Source organism: Citrus sinensis, chromosome 9, assembly GCF_022201045.2.
Source record: "Citrus sinensis cultivar Valencia sweet orange chromosome 9, DVS_A1.0, whole genome shotgun sequence".
Classification (NCBI taxonomy): Eukaryota; Viridiplantae; Streptophyta; class Magnoliopsida; order Sapindales; family Rutaceae; genus Citrus; species Citrus sinensis.
Genome location: NC_068564.1, coordinates 16522264 through 16532957, shown reverse-complemented (window position 1 = coordinate 16532957; position 10694 = coordinate 16522264). Strand labels below are relative to the sequence as shown.

The following is a 10694-nucleotide window of genomic DNA, read 5'->3' as shown; positions in this document are numbered from 1 at the left end:
ACAGGATCGTGACACCTCATCAGTCAATGCCACATCATCGGTCAATGCCACGTCATCGTCCGTCTATGTGAACAGTGTCGTGAACAGTACCGTACACGTGAATAGTACCATACATGTGAACAGTGTTATTTTTCCTTTTATGCTCCTCCTAAGGTTTTCGACCGTCCTGAGTTTAAAAGTGATGTCCGTTTTGCCATCTGATCTCTCGTTTATTATGAAATGACTATGATGCCCCTAAAATACATAAAATACTTAATTAAAATAAAACAAACGGAATTAAATCAAAAGAAGGTTAAATTCATAAAAGTAAAGGAATTAGTAAGACTTGAAATGTAAAATGACGGTTTTCTTCTTTATAAATATGCATTTTCTAACACTCAACAACAATCATTATATGTCTCTTTAAAAACTGAAAAGTCATCCATGAAGACTTCTAAAGTTTGTTCTACCATATCAGAAAGAATAGACATCATACATCTCTGACAATTCCAAGTCCAATTAGACTTTGAGAGTCATGAAGTCTTTTGATTGACGTCAATCACTCTTATTAGCTCCCATATAAACATACCTATTGTATCTAAAATAGATGTGTATGATTCCGCACACGTGTAATGATTCGAAAGCAGCCAGCTATATGCTTGATTTCTTCAAGCTATGCTTATATATATTTAAAAATTGAGAGCATTTGATGGTCGTTCGGTGGCTATATAAAATGCAAAAAAATTTAACAGTTGCTTTATATACCAAATTTGAGAACCGAGAGCAAACAAAGGAAAATGGAAGAGAAATAAGAAATGGAAAAGAGAAAAGAGAAGAAAAAGAAAATAAGAAAAATAAGAAAGAAGCCGAATGTGGGAAAAGAGAAAAAGAAAGGAAAAGGAGAAAAAATATTAGGGGAAATAGAATTAGATAGTTAGATCTACATTAAATAAGTTAGTGGGTAATAGATTTATGAAATTTAAGTAGTTATGATTTAATTTGCCTTATACGTATAAGTTTTTATATTAGTTCTAACAATTAATTTCGAATCATGTATTTTAGGAGAAATTCAAGAATCTAAGAGCCCACAGGAGCCCCAACGAACCCTTAGTGAAACAAGCTTTGTAGGGATACTATTATTACAATTATGTATTCCATGAAGCATTTATGTTTGGTAGTATGATTTAATATAATGTTATGATTACATGTACAAATATTATATGTTTGATTAAGTCATAAAATGTGATTGCCAATCACCATATATGCGTCCTTCCCTATAAACTATGTGCATGCATATTGAGAGTTAGGCTACTCTACCCATACGATGTAGTTAAATTCCATCGGCTATTGAGAGGTTTTTGCCCGGCTCTACTCATGCGATGATGATCCCAGTAAGTATTGAGAGTTATTTCCTTGGGTATTATTTGGTGCAGTTTTGTCATGTATGTATTATTTCCCATGTTTACAAATGCATTACTTTATTATTATTATTATTATTATTATTATCATTATTATTACTATTATTATATATGGCTACAAGCTCATTATTTTCCTATTTATCCCTTTTTTGCCAGGATTTCGCAAGATTTTGTGCTGATCAATTCTAGTCAATTAAAGTTGGGTCACGAGACGTATTGCCTCATGACTTGCATTTTGAGCATGTTTATATTACTTATGTTTTTATGTATATATATTTGTAGGGTAAGTATATATAGTGAGATATGAACTGTGCAAGTTTTGAATATATATTTTTGGATGAGGTATAGAGGTTGTTATGTGTTTATAGTGGAGACCATTTTTATATATTCATGAATTAAATTTGTGCCACGAGTTTTAGTTATTAGATCGTATGATTCGCCTCGGATCTGACATATAAGTCGGGGCAAGCCGTGTCATGTGATAAGGGTGTGACAAATATGAAAAATATGAAGAAGATATTAGAAAACACAAGGATTGAAAACGAGAGAAAATGGCAGTGGGCTCTGGCAATGTGATATGAGGGGATTTTCTTTTATTATAATTATCCTCCGACATAAACATACAGTAGCGTGATGGTTTTCTTTGAGAGTATCCTTGTCTCTAATCAACTTGACAGTGATATAACTTATTATGATATGCTTCCGCATTCAAGGATCAAAATGTATGCTTTTGGATATGGAAACGACCCGCCCCGAATCCCCCCGAGGGAGTCAATCTAACCTCATCCAAACTGGATTGATAATAATCTAATTAGTGAGGATTTTGTCAAAAAATCAGCAGAGTTTCCTTTATATATATAACACTCCCAATCTACAAATATGTAAGACAAGCACTCCCAATATAATTCAATATACAACAAACTCCAGTGATCAATATCCTCAACCAAAATGCTGAGTTTTATATCTCTAGGGTCTCAAAAGATAATATTATAACTAATATTAATATCTTAGTTTATTCTTAATCCCAAAAGAATAATATAACAAAATTATACAATCCCAACAGGACGAGATAACCAAAATGTCCTAACAAAAATATCTATATATTCTAACACCATCACGTGGCTAAGACTCAAAATATATTTACAATCGATGGGTTGGTCTGGTGTACCTGCAACCTCCTGGTGGGGGGGGGAATATAATAAAAACGGGGTGAGTTTAAAACTCAATGAGATCAGTAAGTGGATAGTAGTTTTTGAAAATTAATTCTTACTTTAAAAAAAATAATCATATTATTTCCTAACACGATTTCATCAAACCATATGCAAGAAACCAGTAGTAAATCATTTAACATTTAAACCAGATTACTAACCATGAAAAGCATATATATTATCGTACTAAATAACCATGGAAATCATATCACAATATCATATAGAATTTACAAATTTGAAAATCATCACCAAACAAGTACCCAGGGAAATAATCTCGTCATATCCGGACCTCAACGAACGGGCAATGACGTACTATTTGGGTACCGTCACGCCCTAGAGCTACACGGATAGACATGGAAATACCATCTCATATCTAATCATATCTCATCATATATGTGCATGCATAATCTAGTCCCCAAAAGACAAAAGCGCCCAAGCACACGGCCCAAAGTCTCTGTGTGTACTCAGATAGGCCCCAAAGACTTGTATCTCATCTGTATCATTTGTATCTCAATATTTGTCTGTGTCTCATAGCTGTATCTCTGTAATCATTATACCGCATGCATATGCCCCCAAAATGCAAGAGCGCCCAAACACACGGCCCAAAGCCTCTATGTTGTTTAGACAGGCCCCAAAGTCCTCTCATCTCATCTCATCTCATCTGTATCACTGTATCTGGAGGGAAGGATATTGTCTAATAATTTAAAAAAAATCTCTATACTCATATTCACATACCTTTTAACCATATTTTAAATCATACCACAATTGAATCCACTTTTCTTATCTTTAAATTATGATCATGCTTATTCAAAGTTGATACGCAAAATCAGTAACCAAATATTTTAATAAAATACCAATGCGTGAATAAAATCTATTTCGAGGAAATTATTAAATCAGAACATTTAAACTACTTATTTTGCAAACATGCTTTACTATTATAATTAGCTATGAAAATAAGTTTTGTATATTCTACTCACAATGACGGTGTTCACGCTGGATTATCGTCCACATCCGCGAACCGGTTCTTACTCGCGGATCCTCTTAAATCAAGAAAAAGACAAAATTAATTATTTTCTGTAAATCGGAGTTATGACTAAATTTATGCAATAAACTCGAAACAAACATCTATCCATAATTTACAACTCCCGTGTCGATAAAATTACTAAAATGCCCTCGAGTCCGTAAATCATTAAAATATTCCAAATTCGTAAATCACCGAATTACCCTTAGAATCATAATTACACCCAATCCTCAATTCTAGGAATTACTAAAATATCTACAGGCTCAGAAATTACAAAATTGCCCTCGGAGTGTGAAATTACCGAAATGCCCTTGCCAGTCAACGGTCAACGGTCACCGGAATTTGGTCAACACTGGCCGGGAAGCATGGGTTAGATACTTTTGGCCAAGCTGAGTTCAATGACACAGGTGGTGAGCTCCAACGCGCGGCAACAATGCCGGAATCTAGCCTAACACCCGTGAATTTCCAACAATTGGTCGACGGTGAAACAATGACTCCCAGTGACTGTGGATGGTCGGAAATGGAAGAGGGAGTCGTGGGGAACAAAATCTAACCAGTGGTGTCATCCAAAATCGGCGAAAGTCCCGGCAGAGCAAAGTGGAAAAGTCACAGGTTTTCAAGCTTTGGTCCCCGGCATTCTGGTTGTTTTTCGGCGACGTGGACGGCATGGGTATGATGGACGGTCTTCAAGCTTCAGATTGGTACCAAACTTGACCGGAACGGTGTCTGGAAATGGAAGTTACGATCGGGTCAAGGTCGCGGGTTTCGGGTCGGGTTTTCAGGTCTGTAGTTGGGTCAGTTTGGCAGCTTCCCTTCACTCTCTCACACTTGCATGTGTTTACCCTGTTTCCAGCTCTTTCCTTTTACTTATAAAATCCTTAACCGCCTCATTTTTATTTTAAATTTCTACATATGTTACAGATATCCTATTAACTGTATGTTGAATATGTACGTATATCAACACTTATCTTTTTGAAGCTATCAAAAGATAGACTATAGTTTGCAACAAGAACAATGTAGGTTGAGTTTTGTCGGTAGAAAGAACTTAGACATAAATTTTAATGAAGATGCCTAATTTGGAAATTTTCATATACGTTTAGTGAACGAAAAAGGCTGCATGTATTTAAAATAGCACAAAATTTAATGAAAAATTCTTCGTGTTCAGTATTAACTCCTGCTGCGGAAATGCGAGGTTGAGCAATTACTAATATTCTGGTAGCTGCAACTTCTGGAGAAATATAAATGTGACGTAAACAAATATAAAGAAAATAGGACACAATAATTTATGTGGTTCGGCGTCGTAAGGCCTACGTCTATGGGCAAACACTGGAAGATAATTCTACTAATGATGAAAATTTACAAAAGTGGGAGAAACTCTCAACACCCCAAACCCCAATACACTCAAATGGAACCTCACTAGAACACTCAAGTGGAAACTCTCTCAAATCTCTAAAATCACTTCACTTGCAATTGTTCTCTACTTCTCTTAAATTGGGATGCTTACAATTGCAAAATGCTTCTCTATTTATAGAGAACATTTTGCACCAAATTGGGTTCAATTGGCCAAAACGTTGGGCTGGAACTTGCATTGCATACATTAAAGTCATGCATATTTGTCAACAATTGCATGTGTAATTTGTTGACATCTTCAATTTTCAGCATCACGAATTGCATGAACAAGATTTTTAAACCTTTTCCTGCTTTCAAAACCTAACTTTATCTTTTCTATTCAAGTCAAAATTTCAACAACTCCATGGAATAAGAGATTTTGGTGGGCACAAGCTATAAATTTCTTATCTTTTCTTATCTTTTTGAAGCTGTCAAAAGATAAACTATAGTTTGCAATAAGAACAGTGCTGGCTAAGTGTTGGCGGTAGAAAGAATTTGGAGATAATTTTTAATAAAGATGGTTAATTTGGAAATTTTATATGCGTTTAGTGAATGAATAACGCTGCATGTATTTAAAATAGCACAAAATTTAATGCAAAAGCATAAAAAAATTAAAAAATTCTTGTGTAGTGGTGAATTCTTTTCTTGTAATGAAATTTTTTATTTTTTTTAGTGATGGCATACTATTTTTTATACCATCTTTTTTTTTTCTTATACATTGGTATTGTCAGCCAACCGATGAATAAATGATAAAATATTGATGTGAAAAATCTCTGCCACCTTTTCGAATTTTATTTTTTAAAAGATAGAGAGATAAATGATTTCAAATTAATCTTTTAGCTCTCTAACTTTTGTCAAATTTAAATTTGAATAGCCAACAAAATAAAATTAATTGAAAGCTCTACCTCCGTACTCCGGGTGCAATTATTTTGACTCAAATGAATGTCTTAAAAATTTGAAAAACAGACCAGCACATTGAATATATAAAATGTGCCTGAATATGTATCACACCCTGCCAATCACGGTGTTATAATAATTGAATCATTGATCAGTAAATATATCTTACTATCCTTTTCTCATGCGCATGCGTCATTACGAAATCAAAGTTAACAATGTTGTTAGATTGTAACTTGTTAGATTATAACTAATCGCATTTGCAACTATTCATATGAGGAGTCAAAATGCTTGCATACAGTTAGTCCACATTTGCGCGCAAGCGTGATTTTATATAATGTGCTTCTCTATTATAGTGTGTGATCAATCAGGCAAGCTTAATTTAGTTGATCATCAGTATCAATGGATGCGAATCAAGATCAAGGAGCAAAAGAGTTGTTTCAAGGCCAAGCTCAACTTTATAAGCTCATGTTTAATCATTGAAGCTCGACGTCACTAAAGTGCGCGATTGAGCTGGGCGTAGCGGATATAATTCACAGCCACGGACGGGCCATCACTCTTTCTGAGTTGGTCTCGGCACTTGATATTCAGCCTACAAAAACGACTGGTTTATTCAGGCTCATGCGCTTGTTAGTTCACTCGGGCTGCTTTAAAAAAACCAAAGTCAATGGGCAAGAAGAAGCATACGGGCTCACAGCTGCTTCTACTCTGCTCATAAAAGATAAGCCCTACTGTTTGTCACCAACTGTTTCAGTATTTGTTGACCCATTTTTTGTCGCTCCATTTCAGTCTTTAAGTAGTTGGTTCAAAGGGACTGAGCTCACGTTGTGGGAAACTGTTCATGGAATCAAGTTTTGGGAATTTATGAATCAAAACCCTGCAATAAACCAGCGGTTCAATGAAGCAATGGCCAGTGATTCTGAAATAATGACAAGCTTTGTTGTCAAATCTGAGTGTAAGCAAATCTTTGAAGGGTTGGGCTCATTGGTTGACGTAGGAGGTGGCAACGTATCGTTTTCCAGAATCATCTCCGAAGCATTCCCCGGCATCAAATGCACTGTACTCGACCTCCCGCATGCTGTTGCTAACCTGCCTGAGGCCGACAACTTGAAATACATAGCAGGTGACATGCTTCGGTTTATCCCTCCGGCAAATGCCTTTCTCTTCAAGGTAAGATCCAATTTTAAAAATTTAAAACAACTTGTTAACCGTTTTCGTGAATACCAGATGATTTATTTCAATTGTTCTGTTCGCAGCTCATTTATCCGGACGTTTGAATCTTACAAACTCAGGATTTGAATAATTCAAATCGGATTTAAAGTAACTGCAAAATGCTATACAACTTTAAATTTAATTAACATTTGGATTTTAGAAAATCTAGAAGTTTAGGCTTGAGCATGACCATTTACGTAGTCATTCTCTAGTGCGCTTACCCGCATTTTTTCAAGTGTATATAACTATTCATTTCACATATTCTTTAGTGCTGTTGCCCGTATTTTTTCAAGTGTAGATTTGAAGTTTTACCATATTGGTAAAGGCTTGTATAACATTAAAACTTTTTTTTTAGAACTTATATGTATAGTTATATATATGTGTGTGTGTAGGCGGAGTAGTAAAACATTTTCTCTACGACACTATAAAATTATTTTACAATATTTAAAACAACGAATCTGCATTCTAAAAAGTGTGGTTTGTGTAAAAAGTGTGGTTTGTGTATGTATGTGTGTATAGATAGATACTAAAGAAACGCAGAGAAGCAATTGCAAGCAATGGTGAGAGAGGAAAGGTAATAATAATAGATATTGTTATCAATGCGGAGGAAGAGGAACACGAATTAACCGAAACAAAGTTCTTGTTTGACATTGTGATGAGCGTTAACGCTACTGGAAAAGAGAGAACTGAAAGCGAATGGGCAAAGCTATTCTTCGATGCTGTTTTCAGTCATTACAAAATAACACCTATATTTGGCATGAAGTCCCTCATTGAAGTCTATCCATAAAGAATTGAGCAACCGTATTCCCCCAAATCTCTTGTACTGCTTGATGGAAAAGCAAAATATCGTTCAAGATTTAAGTGTAGTAGTTGAAATGTCTCGAAATGACTAGAAAATGAGGTGACACACGGGTTTGAATATAGGATGAGTCACTCAATTAAAATGCTATAGTCTTTTGGGATGGAAACTTAAATATCCTGGACCACCCTTTAATATATTAAGAATAAGAGATTTGTGTGTACTATTTTATATTGCATTTTGTTATTGTTTCGAGCATCTGCTCTTATGTTTTATCTTTACTAATAAAATTACGATCTTTCTTAAGTTATTGTGTTCTCAAAACAAGTAGCTGCAGAATAATTTATATTGTTACTTTGGATATTTACAATTAGGCTGCACATTAATGATAAATTTATCTTTGCAATGCAAGTAAAAAAAAAAAAAAGTAAAAAAGTAAAAATAACCTATTCAAATTAATGAGTAATATTACTATTAAAAATTAATATTTCAAAAGTATAACATCCCCACGATTCTTCTAAGCCAATCAGAAACATCATCAGCTAAGATTATTTGATGTAAGACAAAATTGAAGTTTGATTATTTTATTTAGTATTTTAATTTTTTCAAGCAGAATTTATAATTGGACTTATATTTGGGGTGCATGGATTCTCTTTGCCGGTTTACTATTAGAAAGATTATGTCATGTGCTTAATAATTTTTTATCATTAAAATCCTTATTTTATGTGAGGGTTTTATCTATCTTAATCACATTTCCACTATGTTATTAAGAAAATCTTCAATTAACATGCAGTATAATATCCAAGTCAACTCAATCAAGTGAAGCTAATTAAAACTGAGGATCAAATAGCACAATCAACCTTACATAACAAGCAAGAATTATGAAAGCCTTGAATTAATCACTAGCCGTTAGACCTCTATTCGTTTCTTTTAATTTAACTAGGTGGAAGCCAAGAATCTTGGGCAACACACTATGCCCCATATTGCATATGTATCCAACAATTCGTCAATGAAACTTGTTTTTATGGTATCACAGCTAATCTTGAGAATCACAGACATGCATGGTTATTATGTTTCAATGAAAAAGTTTGCCACTAGTGAACCTCTTAAGAAAGTTGGCTTGCTTGATTGTAGATCAGTATACAAAAGAAATTCAAATCTGTTTGTGATTGTTTGGCTGCCATCAAGAAACCAGTGGAAGATGTTGATAAACAGTGGCAATTGGCACGTGGACTTGGACCAGACTTGAGGCCTCTCAAGATAGCGATGCTGGGAAAACCTCCATACCGTCAATTTAGTCCTTTTATGTTACAAGGTTCAAAAAGTTGAATTAATTTTCTATTAATGCAAGCTAGTATCCAAGGTGGTCAATGGATCTAGAGACGGGGGAAAGAAAAAAATTCTTAAAGAAAGATGTAATTGATTGATTATGTTAACTGCTAGCTCATTTGTAAATTTGAAGGATAACAAAGACTATTGTAATTCACCCTATTAAAAGTGCAGCGTGATTATACAAAGAGTAGTGTTAGGCATTTTAAAATTTTATCTCAAATGATACAATATTTATCAAGTGAATGATGACAGTTTAATTAACTCACGAAATATTTGTGAAAAATTATTAATCACTTCATGAATAACATGTTACATAACATGCATATCACATAATATTTTAGTGTGAATATTATTTTCTCTTTAATGATAAATTGTATTGTGGGCATTTAAATAATATAATATTGTAAAATTTAACTAAAGAGTTGGTGTAACAAAATATTTTGATAAGGATATCTAATGAAATTTCAAATAAATTTCATTTTCACCTTAATTTCAAGCGACCTGTATATGTACACTATGATTTATTCAGAGCAATCCGAAAACGAAATAATATGAGCCTTCAGTTTGATTAAATGTTTTTCCCAATACATTCAGATTTCAGAAAGTTTCAAAAGAAAGCGGACAAAATATATCAATAATTGAAATGAAAAAAGTTGGAAGGAGGTATCTAAAAGTCAATTTCAACGCCAATGATGTGTAATTCCACATGAGCAAACTAGTTAATTGCCATGAGAAAACGAAAAGAAAAGAAAAGAAAAGAAAGGTGCATAAAATGATATCCTGATATCCATGACCTGAACTTGGGAAAGAAAAAAAATAAAAAAAGAACTCCATCATAAAGAAATTTCATTTGACATATTATCATTTATTTTGCTTCGCTTGGTATCATTTGTGTATTTTATTGTCTTTGAAGCATATGATTTTTTTTTTTTTTGTTCGGTACTATGTTGGTGTTGTTTTAATTTATATATTAAGAAAAGTGATTGTTATGTGGAAGAAATATTTTGTAGAAAGAATGGGATTCATTCTAAACCTAGACAATGACTAGCTAGACATCACTACAAGAAAATGGTTCATTTCCGAGGGCAAGTACCCTTGGAAATAGACAAAGACCGTCGGAAAAACTCATTTTCGAGCGGGACATGCCGTCAATCGTCATAGTATTAAGTTTGATCGGAAATGCTGAGTTTCCGATGAGTCGTCGGAGAAAAAAAATATTTCCGAGGACGTTGCCGTCAGAAATGGAATTAAATGCCCTCCGAAATAAGATAAGATAAACCTAGTTATTTTTATTTTCAATGGCAACTTGCCCTTAGAAATAAAAGATACACGGTCGGAAATAGACTTATTTTGTTGTTCAATGACCCCCTTTATTTTATTTAATAATATTATTTAATTAATTTTTTATTTTTATTGTTGAAATATCTATATTAGGGAAGTAA

General features: G+C 33.7%; 1 pseudogene; it reads left to right on the top strand.

The window, feature by feature from the left end:
- Positions 1-6311: 6311 nt before the first annotated feature.
- LOC127900046 (trans-resveratrol di-O-methyltransferase-like) lies at positions 6312-7908 on the top strand (annotated as a pseudogene).
- The last annotated feature ends 2786 nt before the right edge of the window (positions 7909-10694 follow it).